Below are 14,312 nucleotides of genomic sequence, written 5' to 3' on the forward strand. Positions count from 1 at the left end.
ATAATTTTACATGTTGCCGCACAATCGTTAGTGCTAGCACTAGCTTGTTAGGCAACATCACGATTTGTTGCCTGCTTGCGAGCCGTACCGTATTAAAAGTAGGTGAATATACCTCAAGCAATCCTTGAACGAACATCTTCTCCCGAGCACCGCTGACCACCACCAAACGTTTTTCCCCATTTTGTTCTTTTTTGACCAACACAATAGACGTGCGATTGACCAACAAAATAGACGTGCGATCGATTGTTGTCGTGGCTATGGTAACGAGTGTATCTGGTCGCATTTGATTTGACAAGATAAAGCCCAGTGTTAGTAAAAGACGGGATGCGGTGGTATCTGAAAACAAGATTTTATTCCAGGTGTCTGTCCAATCGTGAAAGACCAAATTTGTCTTGTTGTCTGATCTATGCATTTCGTGTTGTCTGTCTCAGACGTGTTGTCTGTCCCACACCACCGTTTTTTTTTTTTTTTAAAGATAACTTTCTTGGTGTCACGGTTAGGGTTTTCGAAGGCAAGGCATAAATGTGGAGAAGCAAGGCAGGAGTGCAGGAGTCTCCAAAAATATTTAATTCCCAAGAAAGTCAGACAATGAACATGGATAAAGCAAACTAAACAAAGTTCCACAACAGATAACCAAAGTAACAAAGAAACACTTGAATAAACCGTCATTGATCGGATTGCCAAATTATGAGATTAAAACCAATCAAGCCGATCAGATCGGTGTAAAGTCTAATTGAAGCAGATTAATTAGATCTCAAATGTCAAAATTAAAATCACATTCACCCCTACGGGCAATTTAGAGTCTTCAATTAACCTACCATGCATGTTTTTGGGATGCGGGAGGAAACTGAAGAAAACCCATGCAGGCATGGGAAGAACATGCAAACTCCACACAGGTGAGGACAGATTTGAACCCAGGTCCTCAAAAGGCAGATGTGCTAACCAGTCGGCAACCGTGCTGGCCATGTAAGAAGATGTAAGATGTAATTACGTCTTCTCTTGCATGCAATTTATATTACATATTTATATTTCCGATGTACACAATTGCTGCTGAAATGATGCAGATTTCCCCATTGTGGGACTAATGAATGTTATCTTATATTACAAACATTTATTAATAATAATAATAACATACTTTTAACCTGCCCACGTACTAATTCATTTCCGGTTCAGACTGGGCGTCCTGTGTGGATGTGTATTATTTTATATTTTTATCGCTAAACACGTATTAATTGGCCTGTTATTCTGTTGGTCAAACTAGGTAACTGCGAAAACGCAGTTCCTGCCAGACCTGTGTGACAAGTGTGTTGTTTCCCAAAATCACTTATTTCGAAGTTTTGCGACTGCTTGTAACGATAGCTTAGCAATTAGCATGGCTTTGACATCGTCTTCGCCTATCCACTCTTCGTCCTCCCTTTGTGACACTTGTAAGAAGCCTGGTAAGAAGTATAGCTTGTTCGCTACCATGGAGGCGATGATCAGTGACTTACAATGCGCTGACATCGGATGCAAAGAGAGCTTTTGCCTCTGTGGTTTGGCAGCCGGGGGGCGTAATAAAATAGCAATAGCACGTTTGGCAGCTCTGTATTCATATTTGCACATATATAAATGCAGCCCTATGGGGGGCACAAGCCAGTGCAAACTGTAGGCCGGTCCCAAGCCCGGATAAATGCAGAGGGTTGCGTCAGGAAGGGCATCCGGCTTAAAACTTTGCCAAACAAATATGAGCATTCATCCAAAGAATTCCATAACAGATCGGTCATGGCCCGGGTTAACAACGTCCGCCACCGGCGCCGTCAACCTGCAGTGCGCCGTTGGAAATTCAGCTACTGTGGGTCGAAGTCGAAGAAGAAGAAGAGGTGGAAAGCGGGTTCTTCGGCAGAAAGAAAAGAGGAAAGCACAGAGCCTAGAACTGAATGTGGGGACTTTGAATGTTGGGACTATGACAGGAAAATCTCGGGAGTTGGTTGACATGATGATGAGGAGAAAGGTTGATACATTGTTTGTCCAGGAGACCAGGTGGAAAGGCAGTAAGGCCAGAAGTTTGGGGGCAGGGTTTAAATTATTTTACCATGGTGTAGATGGGAAGAGAAATGTCGGGGATATTTTAAAGGAAGAGTTGGCTAAGAATGTCTTGGAAGTGAAAAGAGTATCAGATCTTGTGATGAGGCTGAAACTTGAAATTGAGGGTATTATGTATAATGTGATTAGTGGCTATGCCCCACAAATAGGATGTGACCTAGAGGTGAAAGATAAGTTCTGGAAGGAGCTAGACGAAGTAGTTCTGAGTATCCCAGACAGATTGGTGCAGATTGTAATGGACATGTTGGTGAAGGAAATACGGGTGATGAAGAAGTGATGGGTAAGTACGCCATCAAGGAAAGGAACTTGGAGGGACAGATGGTGGTAGACTTTGATGCAAAAAGGATGCAAATGGCTGTAGTGAACACTTTTTTCCAGAAGAGGCAGGAACATAGGGTGACCTACAAGAGCGACGGTAGAAGCATGCAGGTGGATTACATTTTGTGGAGACGATGTAATCTGAAGGAGGTTACCGACTGTAAGGTTGTGGTAGGGGAGAGTGTGGCTAGACAGCATATGATGGTGGTGTGTAAGATGACTCTATTGGTGTGGAGGAGGATTAGGAAGACAAAGGCAGAGCAGAGAACCATGTGGTGGAAGCTGAGACAGGACGAGGGTTGTGCAGCTTTTCGGGAAGAGGTGAGACAGGCTCTCGGGAGACGGGAGGAGCTTCCAGAAGACTGGACCACTGCAACCAAGGTGATCAGAGAGGCAGGCAGGAGAGTACTTGGTGTATCTTCTGGCGGGAAAGGAGAGAAGAAGACTTGGTGGTGGAACCTCACAGTACAGGAAATTATACAAGGAAAAAGGTTAGCTAAGAAGAAGTGTGACACTGAGAGGACTGAGGAGAGGCGAAAGGAATACATTGAGATGCGACACAGGGCAAAGGTAGAGGTGGCAAAGGCCAAACAAGAGGCATATGATGACATGTATGGCAGGTTGGACACTAAAGAAGGAGAAAAGGATCGATTCAGGCTGGCCAGACAGGGATAGAGATGGGAAGGATGTGCAGCAGGTTAGGGTGATTAAGGATAGAGATGGAAATATGTTGACTGGTGCCAGCAGTGTGCTAGCTTGATGGAAAGAATACTTAGAGGAGTTGATGAATGAGGAAAATGAGAGAGAAGGGAGAGTAGAAGAGGCCAGTGTGGTGGACCAGGAAGTGGCAATGATTGGTAAGGGGGAAGTTAGAAAGGCATTAAAGAGGATGAAAAATGGAAAGGCCTGATGACATTCCTGTGGCGGTATGGAAGCATCTAGGAGAGGTGGCTGTGGAGTTTTTGACCAGTTTGTTCAATAGAATTCTAGCGCGTGAGAAGATGCCTGAGGAATGGAGGAAAAGTGTGCTGGTGCCCATTTTTAGGACAAGGGTGATGTGCAGAGTTGTGGGAACTACAGTGGAATAAAGTTGATGAGCCACACAATAAAGTTATGGGAAAGAGTAGTGGAGGCTAGACTCAAGACAGAAGTGAGTATTTGCTAGCAACAGTATCGTTTCATGCCTAGAAAGAGTACCAGAGATGCATTATTTGCCTTGAGGATGTTGATTGTTGATGGAAAAGTAGAGGTCAGAAGGAGCTACATTGTATCTTTGTAGATCTAGAGAAAGCCTATGACAGAGTACCCAGAGAGGAACTGTGGTACTGCATGCGGAAGTCTGGAGTGACAGAGAAGTATGTTAGAATAATACAGGACATGTACGAGGGCAGCAGAACAGTGGTGAGGTGTGAGTTCTGCTGTCGGCGTGACAGACGAATTTAAGGTGGAGGTGGGCCTGCATCAGGGATCAGCCCTGAGCCCCTTCCTGTTTGCAGTGGTGATGGATAGGCTGACAGATGTAACTATTTTGTTAGAGAAAAGTTCATTTGTTTTCATATATTTGTAATTTAAGTGCTGTTTTACAGCACAGACCGGAAGTCTGTTACACCGTAATTTCTTGTGTATAATGCAGACCCATGTATAATACGCACCCCCAAAATTGACCTTTTTTTTTTTCTGGAAAACCCTTCTACCAATGCATAATAAATTTTTACAATGCATGATTTTGCTTCTACCCATATGATCAAAACATGAAGTATTATCTGTATTTTGTTAGTTTTTTCAAAGAATTATTCTGAAGTTAAGCACTTCATTTGAACACGTAATACTTTCTTTTTATTTACTTGCTCTTATTTTGAAATTCACAGCCCTACTTTTATATATCCATCCATCCATTTTCTGAGCCGCTTATCCTCACAAGGGTCACGGGAGTGCTGGAGCCCATCCCAGCTATCATCGGGCAGGAGGCAATTTCACATTCACACCTCAGGGCAATTTAGAGTCTTCAATTAACCTACCATGCATGTTTTTGTGATGTGGGGGGAAAATGAAGTGCCCGGAGAAAACCCACGCAGGCACGGGGAGAACATGCAAACTCCACACACGCGGTGCCGGGGATTGAACCACGGTCCTCAGAACTGTGAGGCAGACGCTCTAACCAGTCGTCCACCGTACCGCCTACTTTTATATAGTAAATGAGAAAACACACAGTGCTCATATGATTGATTACCCAGGCAGAATTTGTAAGATGTGTACAATTATTTTAAGAAAACATGAAGGACCAGGCGAAAGATATTTAATTTTATTTTAATGGGATTCAAATTACACTGTCAAGCATTTTAGAAAAGCATTATCATCAAATAAAACATAACCATAAAGAAATTAATGATGGTTGTTGCTCAGTCATCAGTCGTATTTAAAACAACTAAATTTCACAAATTCTGCCAGGGTATGTAAACTTATGAGCACAACTGCACATATTGTGCAGTCATGTGTACCCCTGTCATATTGGAAGGAAACTGTAGGATACGCCTTTTTCATAGCCTCTAGGTGGTGCCTGCATATTAGAATGAATGTGTACTGCTTTTTCATTATCTCTAGATGGCGGCATACAGTTATAAAATCGGAAAGTTTTTTCATTTCCCCTTATACCTATGTATAATGCGCACCAGTAATTTTTGACCTTTTTTGGGGGGGGGGGGGTAAATGCGCATTTTACATGAAAAATTATGGTAATTGTGTTCTAAATAAATATTACAGTGTTTGCTATCAGGGCGGCACGATGGCCGACTGGTTAGAGCGTCAGCCTCACAGTTCTGAGGACCAGGGTTCAATCCCCGGCCCCGCCTGTTTGGAGTTTGCATGTTCTCGCCGTGCCTGCGTGGGTTTTCTCCGGGCACTCCGGTTTCCTCCCACATCCCAAAAACATGCATAAATTGGAGACTCTAAATTGCCCGTAGGTGTGACTGTGAGTGCGAATGGTTGTTTGTTTGTATGTGCCCTGCGATTGGTTGTCAACCAGTTCAGGGTGTACCCCGCCTCCAGCCCAATGATAGCTGGGATAGGCTCCAGCACGCCCGCGATGGATGGATGGATGTTTGCTGTCTACTCATTTGGTCCTTGGGGGCTATGAGTGGAATACACTAAACTTCGCCATAATGTCAGTACTCATCCGGAAATATTAAATTTTCCGACATGTTCGACGTCCTCGCACTGATGTCCACAGCCACACTCGATCATTCTCTTTCCTCTGCTACAAAGGGAAGCCCTTCTTTGATTAGCTGAAAAGTTTCAGCTTCAGTAAAAATGTCAGCCTTATGTGTGCACCGAGTTCCAAAATCTATAAATGTTGTTGTGCGATGAGCGCTCCGCTTGACTGATTGGGAGCATTTCCTGCCGACACGCTGCTTATATAGAGGAAAAGCGGACGTGACTGAGTACAGCATGCGGACGTAAAGGGGAAAGGTTGAGCGTGAAGGAGGACGCTAAAGGCACGCCCCCAATAGGTATATAGTATGTGCATTGTGCAAAACAACATCGGTTTGGCTAAGAACCCCCAAAAATGGCACCTACTAAGAGACACGCTTACGAAGCACAGTTTAAACTGCAAGCTGTCAGTTACACTGAGGTACATGGGAATCGAGCAGCCGCGAGAGAATTCAAGATCAACGAATCCATGGTTCGCAAGTGGAGGAAGCAGGAAAACGAGCTTCGCCAAGTCAAGAAGACGAAGCTTCATCAGCAGCAGAACCTGGATTTTAATTGAAAAAATTGCCGACAATCAGGTTAATTTCATTGTGGCAGCCAAAATTGTGATCATGATAAAAAGTCTATTAATTGTGCAGCACTAATTTAAATGGAACATGGTAGCAGGGGCGACAGTGCAGGTTGCCGAATGTGAAGCAAAAGGTATGCTCTAGTCTGACAGTTTCGGTAGTAAAAATTTAAATTGCTGATATCGCTGTTTTCTTTTCTTTTTTAAATCTTCAACAGTCATCGTACTTCTTCTTTGAATCTATTTAACTGTCTGGGCATTACTTAATATTTGTATAAATCTGTCTCATTAAGCAATTTTAGAAATTCAGTGTGAAGTTCCTGTGTTGTAGAAAGAGTGCTGTAGAAAATTCCTTGTGTTTTGTCTGGTACTGGGGGAAGGTGGAGGGAAGTGTGTGTGTGGAGGGGTGACAATCGAGCTCAAAAGCCAGTGTGTTATAGGGTGTGGATGTGACAAATAAAGGATGACAAATAAATGACTGTGAGAATGGTTGCTGTGGTCCACTTGCAAAATACAAAGAGGGTTGTAGTAATTGTTTTCACACCAGAGCACAACAACCTACTCTATAAACATGTAACAAGTGTCTCAAAGCTGAATCTACCATATTTTGCAAATAGGAGTCAGGGATGTTTATTTACACAACTACTGATGGGGATCTGTCAACAGTCTATAGCCCATTTTCCATTACACTAACTGGCACAGTCACGGTTGTACTCGCTTATAAATACTTTTCCATTGTCAATGTGATACTATGAGGTAGGGATGGAACGGCTTTTGAAAACCGTCCAAAGGGTTCGGTTCGACTGTTTTGGTTCTGTCCGCATGTGTTCTGTTCGGTTCATAATGTGCAAATCTTTTTTTTTTTTTTTTCCCCTCATTTACCCACGAGGCGACAGTGTCATGTCACAGCACAGTAGCAAGTTAGCCAAGATGGCAGCATGGACACGTCATCTGCGTCATGTCCTTCCACCGATGCAGCAACCAATCATATTCCACGCAGCGTGTCACCGGAGCTCTTAAATTGCAGAGTTTATGATGGTACTCCTGCCCCTTTCCCTCTCCAACGCAAGATGTTTGGTTCCTTGGCTTTGTCACTCCATTGCGCGACATCCCGTTCTACTCATAGCTGTCCGTGACGATGGAGGCTTCGCAAGCAATGCATTTACCCAAAAAGTACCACGGAAGTAATATCACTATAATGTTCGTGACAGACTGAGGTGTTTTGAATAGCACGGAAACTTTGCTTCACCCCAGAATACGCGATGCTAGCATATAGTGAGGTAGCATTTAATAAGTGGGAGCCATAAACATGAACTACTATAATTCCGACACCGTTTACCTGATTTAGATGTAAATACACTCAAATTAAATCTGAAGTCTGCAGCAAGCAGACTTTGTTTGCAAGCAAGCAAGTTTGTTTCATTTCAAATCCATTGTGGTGGTGTTGAGAGCCAAAAAGATGATTCATGTCCCAATATTTCTGGACCTGACTAGAAGCATATATCAATGCTGCTAGTAACAAATAGTTTAAAGAGTGAATTTATGCAGAAGCCGAGGTCATTCACGTATAATCAGTTGAGCTTTGTTGAGCCAAGGCACCTATTTTACATTTGAAAAATCCCGCAGTTAACCACCAAACAAAAATATCAAAATGTCTTGAATACTGAAATCTTGTCTAGTTTAGTCAAAAATGTACTTTACTCAGTGTGAAAGCTGATATATTTGCAGGAAGCCAACTTATTCTGTTGTATGAATAGCAACCGGTGGACACAGTTTTATTGTACCTTTTGCCATCCAGTGGAAGAGCATTTTATTGTACTCCCTAAATGCCGCTGGCATAGATAGACAAACAAATATATGTTTCTGATTCATAAAAATAATTAAAATAAAAATACTAAATCTACAAGACAATTTTCTGAAGAGTCAATTTATACCGAACCGAAAACTGTCACCACAAAACCGAGATATGAACAGAATTGTTGATTTTGTGAACCGTTCCACCCCTTTGTTTTAAAATCATAACAAAAAGTGCAGGGAGCTCCCAGGCTCAGCAGCATGTCTTTAAAAGTTAAATGAAAAACTTTAGAAAGAAAAATAAATAAATAGCTCCTTAAAGTTTTCTATAGTAAATAAAGTTTTCCAAAATTGCAATATATCTGAAATGTTAATGTTTTACATATTATGATTAATATTTTTATTATGATTATTAATTTTATAATTTATCATTTTGGCGGCACAGTGGACAACTGGTTAGCACATCCGCCTCACAGGCTCAGCAACATGTCTAAAAGTTAAATGAAAACTTTAGAAAGAAAAATAAATAAATAGCTCCTTAATTTTTTCTATAGTAAATAAAGTTTTCCAAAATTGCAATATATCTGAAATGTTAATGTTTTACATATTATTAATATTTTTATTATTATTATTAATTTTATAATTTATCATTTTGGCGGCACGATGGACGACTGGTTAGCACATCCGCCTCACAGTTCTGAGGACCAGGGCTCAAATCCCAGCCCCGCATGTGTGGAGTTTGCATGTTCTCCCCGTGCCTGTGTGGGTTTTCTCCGGCTACTCCGGTTTCCTCCCACGTCCCCAAAAAAAACATGCATGGTAGGTTGATTGAAGATTCTAAATTGCCCTTAGGTGTGAATGTGAGTGTGAATGGTTGTTTGTTTATGTGCCCTGCGATTGGCTGGTGTCGTTCGGGTGTACCCCGCCTCCTGCCCAAAGATAGCTGGGATAGGCTCCAGTACAACCCTAGTGAGGATAAGCGGAACAATGAATGAATGAATTTATCATTTTGTTTCGACGCCACAGTGAACTACTGGTTAGAATGGTTCTGCTTCAAAGTTCTGAGGACCCGGGTTCAAATCCGGCCTCGCCTGTGTGGAGTTTGCATGTTCTCCCCGTGCCTGCTTGGGTTTTCTACAGGTACTCCGGTTTCCTCCACCATTCCAAAAACATGCATGGTAGGTTAATTGAAGACTCTAAATTTCCCGTAGGTGTGAATGTGAGTGCAAATGGTTGTTTGTTTATATGTGCCCTGCGACTGACTGGCTGGCGACCAGTTCAAGGTGTACACTCTCGCCCGAAGGCAGCTGGGATAGGCTCCAGCACGCCCGCGACCCTAGTGAGCATAAGCGGTATGGAAAATTAATAAATTTTGTTTAAAGTGTAGGGAGTTCCCAAGGTCAGCAGCATTTCTTATAAAGCTAACAGCAAATTTAAATAAATAGTTCCCTAAAGTTTTATAAAGTAAATATAACCGAGTTAGAGTTGTCAGGTCCACCATTGGTGTGAGTCCCCATTACACCTGTTGATCACTGGCTCTTTGAGGTACAGATGTGGCTCATCCTGAAAGAGCTACTGGCCAGCAGGTCACCAGTGTGAGCTGAATGTCTCATCAACACGGCTGCGGAAGGATTGTGTTCTCTCTATTGCCTATTGTGGGTGTTTCCGTCATTCTCGTGTGTTCATATGCAGTTGCAAACACTTCTTACTTTTATCACTGACTATTTCCCTATCAATATTATTAGCATCCATGTTTCAAGTGGTTAAACCTCTCCCCAGCACCACAAATAGGGTTGACATAGCAAATTAGCAGTTAGTTGGTTGTTAGCCTGCGAGTTACCCTCTTCCCCCATTGTTTACTAGCGTGTGTTAGCTCAAGGCAAGGCACTGGCAGCTTTATTTATACAGTCCATTTAAAACACAAGGTAACTGAATGTGCTTTACATGATTGAAAGTACAACATTTACAAATACACGCAATTAACACAAACAGGCACTTCTGCAGGGACTGCGAGCGAGCCAGTTACAAGTAGTTGTCCATTCTAGAGGGCTAAGATTTGAGAGTCTGCTGGCCTAACTTACCTTTGAAACATGTATTTGCTCCCTGGACTGTCTCCACTTGGTAAAACTTGCTCCTCTCTGTCCCGTGTGTGTGAGACTGAGCACATTGTGCATGTATTGCACGGCTTTTACTGTGTGCTGATTTGCTGTTATCCGTGCAGTGGCTGTGCAAGGGTAACCAATCTGCTGTGGGCGGGACAATGGTGGAGAGAGAAGTCACAGACAGATGGCACTTTTCCATTACAAGTTCCAGAAGGGCCTGGCCACTCTCTGCCCCGGCCTTGCTTGGCCTGGCCTGGCCTCCGTTGCTTTTCCTTTACAACAGGCACCAGTCAAAAGTGGGTGGGATTGGGGCGGGATGAAGAAGAAGGTGACATGCTCGTTTCTTGTCGACCCTTCCATTTCGCCTTCCATCTTCTGCCAATATAGACAAAAATGCCCGCACCTCTTCATTCCACCAAAGAACAAAGGCTGGTTTAAGTCTGTCGCACACTGCGTGACGTGGTCGAACCCAACTGAACTGGACCATCGTGTAGCGTTGCCGACGCACCCCTGCACATAAGCGATTGCACAAGTGGACGCCCGGCGAGCCTGTATTGGCGTTTGATGCTGTGTATTCAGTATCTTGTACTTTATCACATTCCTTAAACCATAAATAGATATATTAATAGTTCAGGAAGAAGGAGGTTGCTAAAGAGAGAAGGTGTTGGTGAGAATAAAAGCGAGAGTGTGGATATTTGAAAGGAGGCTCGCTGGCTCCATTCATTTGAACGTACCCACCGTGTATGTACGTTCACGTACATTCTGGTCACAAGCTTTGCTTTTTCATCCACAAGTACATTATACATTATGAGTATAGTTAAGTATTGATGTAAAACTCAATATTTTATGTCTTATATACTTTTTATATGGCTTGATGCGGTGCGGCAGCACGGCTCGCTCGCTTCACCTGAGGGAAAGCTTATCTGCGGCGAGGTTAACACGGCGATTAAAATATTTCTTTAGATGCCATGATTGCTAAAGCGACAAGTCACCGCGCTTAAAGAAACGGCTACACCTTTTGGCCAATCAGATGACAGTTACATCACGGAGCCAGGTTGGAGGTTCTGAAAAGTGGTGGCATTGTCATCGCTGGGCCTGGAAAAAGTGTAATGGAGAAGCGACCACACGTGGCGGAGCAACGCTGGTTGGGGGTAGAACCGTTACAATGGAAAAGGGGCAAGAGAGGCTCGCTGTGGTTGCATCAGAGCAAAAATATCCCAGTATTAAATTATCAGTCGTCCGATTAAAAAAAGGCATATGCCGATATGCGCCAAAATGCCAAATATCTGCCTCGATAATGGGCCCAGCCAATGAACGGTCTATCACTATATACAGTCATGAAAAAATAAAAAGTAAAAAATGTACACCACCCTTGTTTCTTTAATTTCTCGTTCATTATAATAACTGGTAACACTAAAGGCATTTTACGTGAAGAATAATTGTATTATTAAATATAATTTTGATTATTATCAAGAAAACCCAAAATTTTTCAAAATTATATTTAATAATACAATTATTCTTCACGTAAAATGCCTTTAGTGTTACCAGTTATTATAATGAATTTTGATTATTATCAAGAAAACCCCCCTCCTTGAGCTGTCACCTTGTCGTGGTGGAGGGGTTTGTGTGTCCCAGTGATCCTAGGAGCTAAGTTGTCTGGGGCTTTATGCCCCTGGCAGGGTCACCCATGACAAACAGGTCCTAGGTGAGGGACCAGACAAAGCACAGCTCAAAGACCCCTAATGATGACGACAAACAATGGACTTCGTTTTCCCTTGCCCGGACGCGGGCCACCGGGGCCCCCCACTGGAGCCAGGCCTGGTGGTGGGGCTCGAAGGCGAGCGCCTGGTGGCCGGGCCTGCACCCATGGGGCCCGGCCGGGCACAGCCCGAAAGGGTAACGTGGGTCCCCCTTCCCATGGGCTCACCACCTGTGGGAGGGGCCATAGGGGTCGGGTGCAGTGTGAGCTGGGCGGTGGCCGAAGGCGGGGACCTTGGCGATCCGATCCCCGGCTACAGAAGCTGGCTCTAGGGACGTGGAATGTCACCTTTCTGGCAGGGAAGGAGCCCGAGCTGGTGTGTGAGGTCGAGAAGTTCCGACTCGATATAGTCGGACTCGCCTCCACACACACCTTGGGCTCTGGTACCAGTCCTCTCGAGAGGGGTTGGACTCTCTTCCACTCTGGAGTTGCCCATGGTGAGAGGCGCCGAGCAGGTGTGGGTATACTTATTGCCCCCCGGCTCGACGCCTGTACGTTGGGGTTCACCCCGGGTGGACGAGAGGGTAGCCTCCCACCGCCTTCGGGTGGGGGGACGGGTCCTGACTGTTGTTTGTGCCTATGCACCAAACAGCAGTTCAGAGTACCCGCCCTTTTTGGAGTCCTTGGAGGGGGTGCTGGAGAGCGCTCCCGCTGGGGACTCCATTGTTCGGTTGGGGGACTTCAATGCTCACGTGGGCAATGACAGTGAGACCTGGAAGGGCGCGATTGGGAGGAACGGCCCCCCCGATCAGAACCCGAGCGGTGTTCTGTTATTGGACTTCTGTGCTCGTCACGGATTGTCCATAACGAACACCATGTTCAAGCATAAGGGTGTCCACACGTGCACTTGGCACCAGGACACCCTAGGTCGCAGTTCGATGATCGACTTTGTGGTCGTGTCATCGGACTTGCGGCCGCATGTCTTGGACACTCGGGTGAAGAGAGGGGCGGAGCTGTCAACTGATCACCACCTGGTTGTGAGTTGGCTCCGATGGTGGGGGAAGATGCCGGTCCGACGTGGCAGGCCCAAACGTATTGTGAGGGTCTGCTGGGAATGTCTGGCAGAATCCCCTGTCAGAAGGAGTTTCAACTCCCACCTCCGACAGAACTTTGCTCATGTTCCGGGGGAGGCGGGGGATATCGAGTCCGAGTGGACCATGTTCCGCGCCTCCATTGCTGAGGCGACCGACCGGAGCTGTGGCCGTAAGGTGGTCGGTGCCTGTCGTGGCGGCAATCCCCGAACCCGTTGGTGGACACCAACGGTGAGGGATGCCGTCAAGCTGAAGAAGGAGTCCTATCGGGCCTTTTTGGCCTGTCGGACTCCTGAGGCAGCTGATGGGTACCGGCTAGCCAAGCGGAATGCAGCTTTGGTGGTCGCTGAAGCAAAAACCCGGGCATGGGAGGAGTTCGGTGAGGCCATGGAGAAAGACTTCCGGACGGCTTCGAGGAAATTCTGGTCCACCATCCGACGTCTCAGGAGAGGAAAGCAGTGCACCACCAACACTGTGTATAGTGGGGATGGGGCGCTGCTGACCTCGACTCGGGACGTTGTGAGTCGGTGGGGAGAATACTTCGAAGACCTCCTCAATTCCACCGACACGCCTTCCCATGGGGAAGCAGAGTGTGGGTTCTCTGAGGCGGGCTCTCCTATCTCTGGGTTTGAGGTCACCGAGGTAGTTAAAAAGCTCCTCGGTGGCAGGGCCCCGGGGGTGGATGAGATTCGCCCCGAGTTCCTAAAGGCTCTGGATGTTGTGGGGCTGTCCTGGTTGACACGCCTCTGCAACATCGCGTGGACATCGGGGACAGTGCCTCTGGATTGGCAGACTGGGGTGGTGGTCCCCCTTTTTAAGAAGGGGGACCGGAGGGTGTGTTCCAACTACAGGGGGATCACACTGCTCAGCCTCCCTGGTAAGGTCTATTCAGGGGTGCTGGAGAGGAGGGTCCGTCGGGAAGTCGAATCTCAGATTCAGGAGGAGCAGTGTGGTTTTCGTCCTGGCCGTGGAACAGTGGACCAGCTCTACACCCTCGGCAGGGTCCTCGAGGGTGCATGGGAGTTCGCCCAACCAGTCTACATGTGTTTTGTGGACTTGGAGAAGGCGTTCGACTGTGCCCCTCGGGGAGTCCTGTGGAGAGTGCTTCGGGAGTATGGGGTACCGAACCCCCTGATACGGGCTGTTCGGTCCCTGTACGACCGGAGTCAGAGTTTGGTCCGCATATCCGGCAGTAAGTCGGACTCGTTCCCGGTGAGGGTTGGACTCCGCCAAGGCTGCCCTTTGTCGCCGATTCTGTTCATAACTTTTATGGACAGAATTTCTAGGCGCAGCCGAGGCGTAGAGGGGGTCCGGTTTGGTGGCCTCAGTATTGCATCTCTGCTTTTTGCAGATGATGTGGTTCTGTTGGCTTCATCAAGCCGTGACCTCCAACTCTCATTGGAGCAGTTCGCAGCCGAGTGTGAAGCGGCTGGGATGAGAATCAGCACCTC

General features: G+C 45.8%; 1 protein-coding gene across 1 annotated transcript in view; it reads left to right on the forward strand.

The window, feature by feature from the left end:
• The window catches only part of LOC133470963 (mothers against decapentaplegic homolog 3), a 59,036-nt gene that overhangs the window by 12,178 nt on the left and 32,546 nt on the right, over nucleotides 1-14,312 (forward strand). The window lies entirely within an intron of this gene.

This window comes from Phyllopteryx taeniolatus, chromosome 2, assembly GCF_024500385.1.
Source record: "Phyllopteryx taeniolatus isolate TA_2022b chromosome 2, UOR_Ptae_1.2, whole genome shotgun sequence".
NCBI lineage: Eukaryota > Metazoa > Chordata > Actinopteri > Syngnathiformes > Syngnathidae > Phyllopteryx > Phyllopteryx taeniolatus.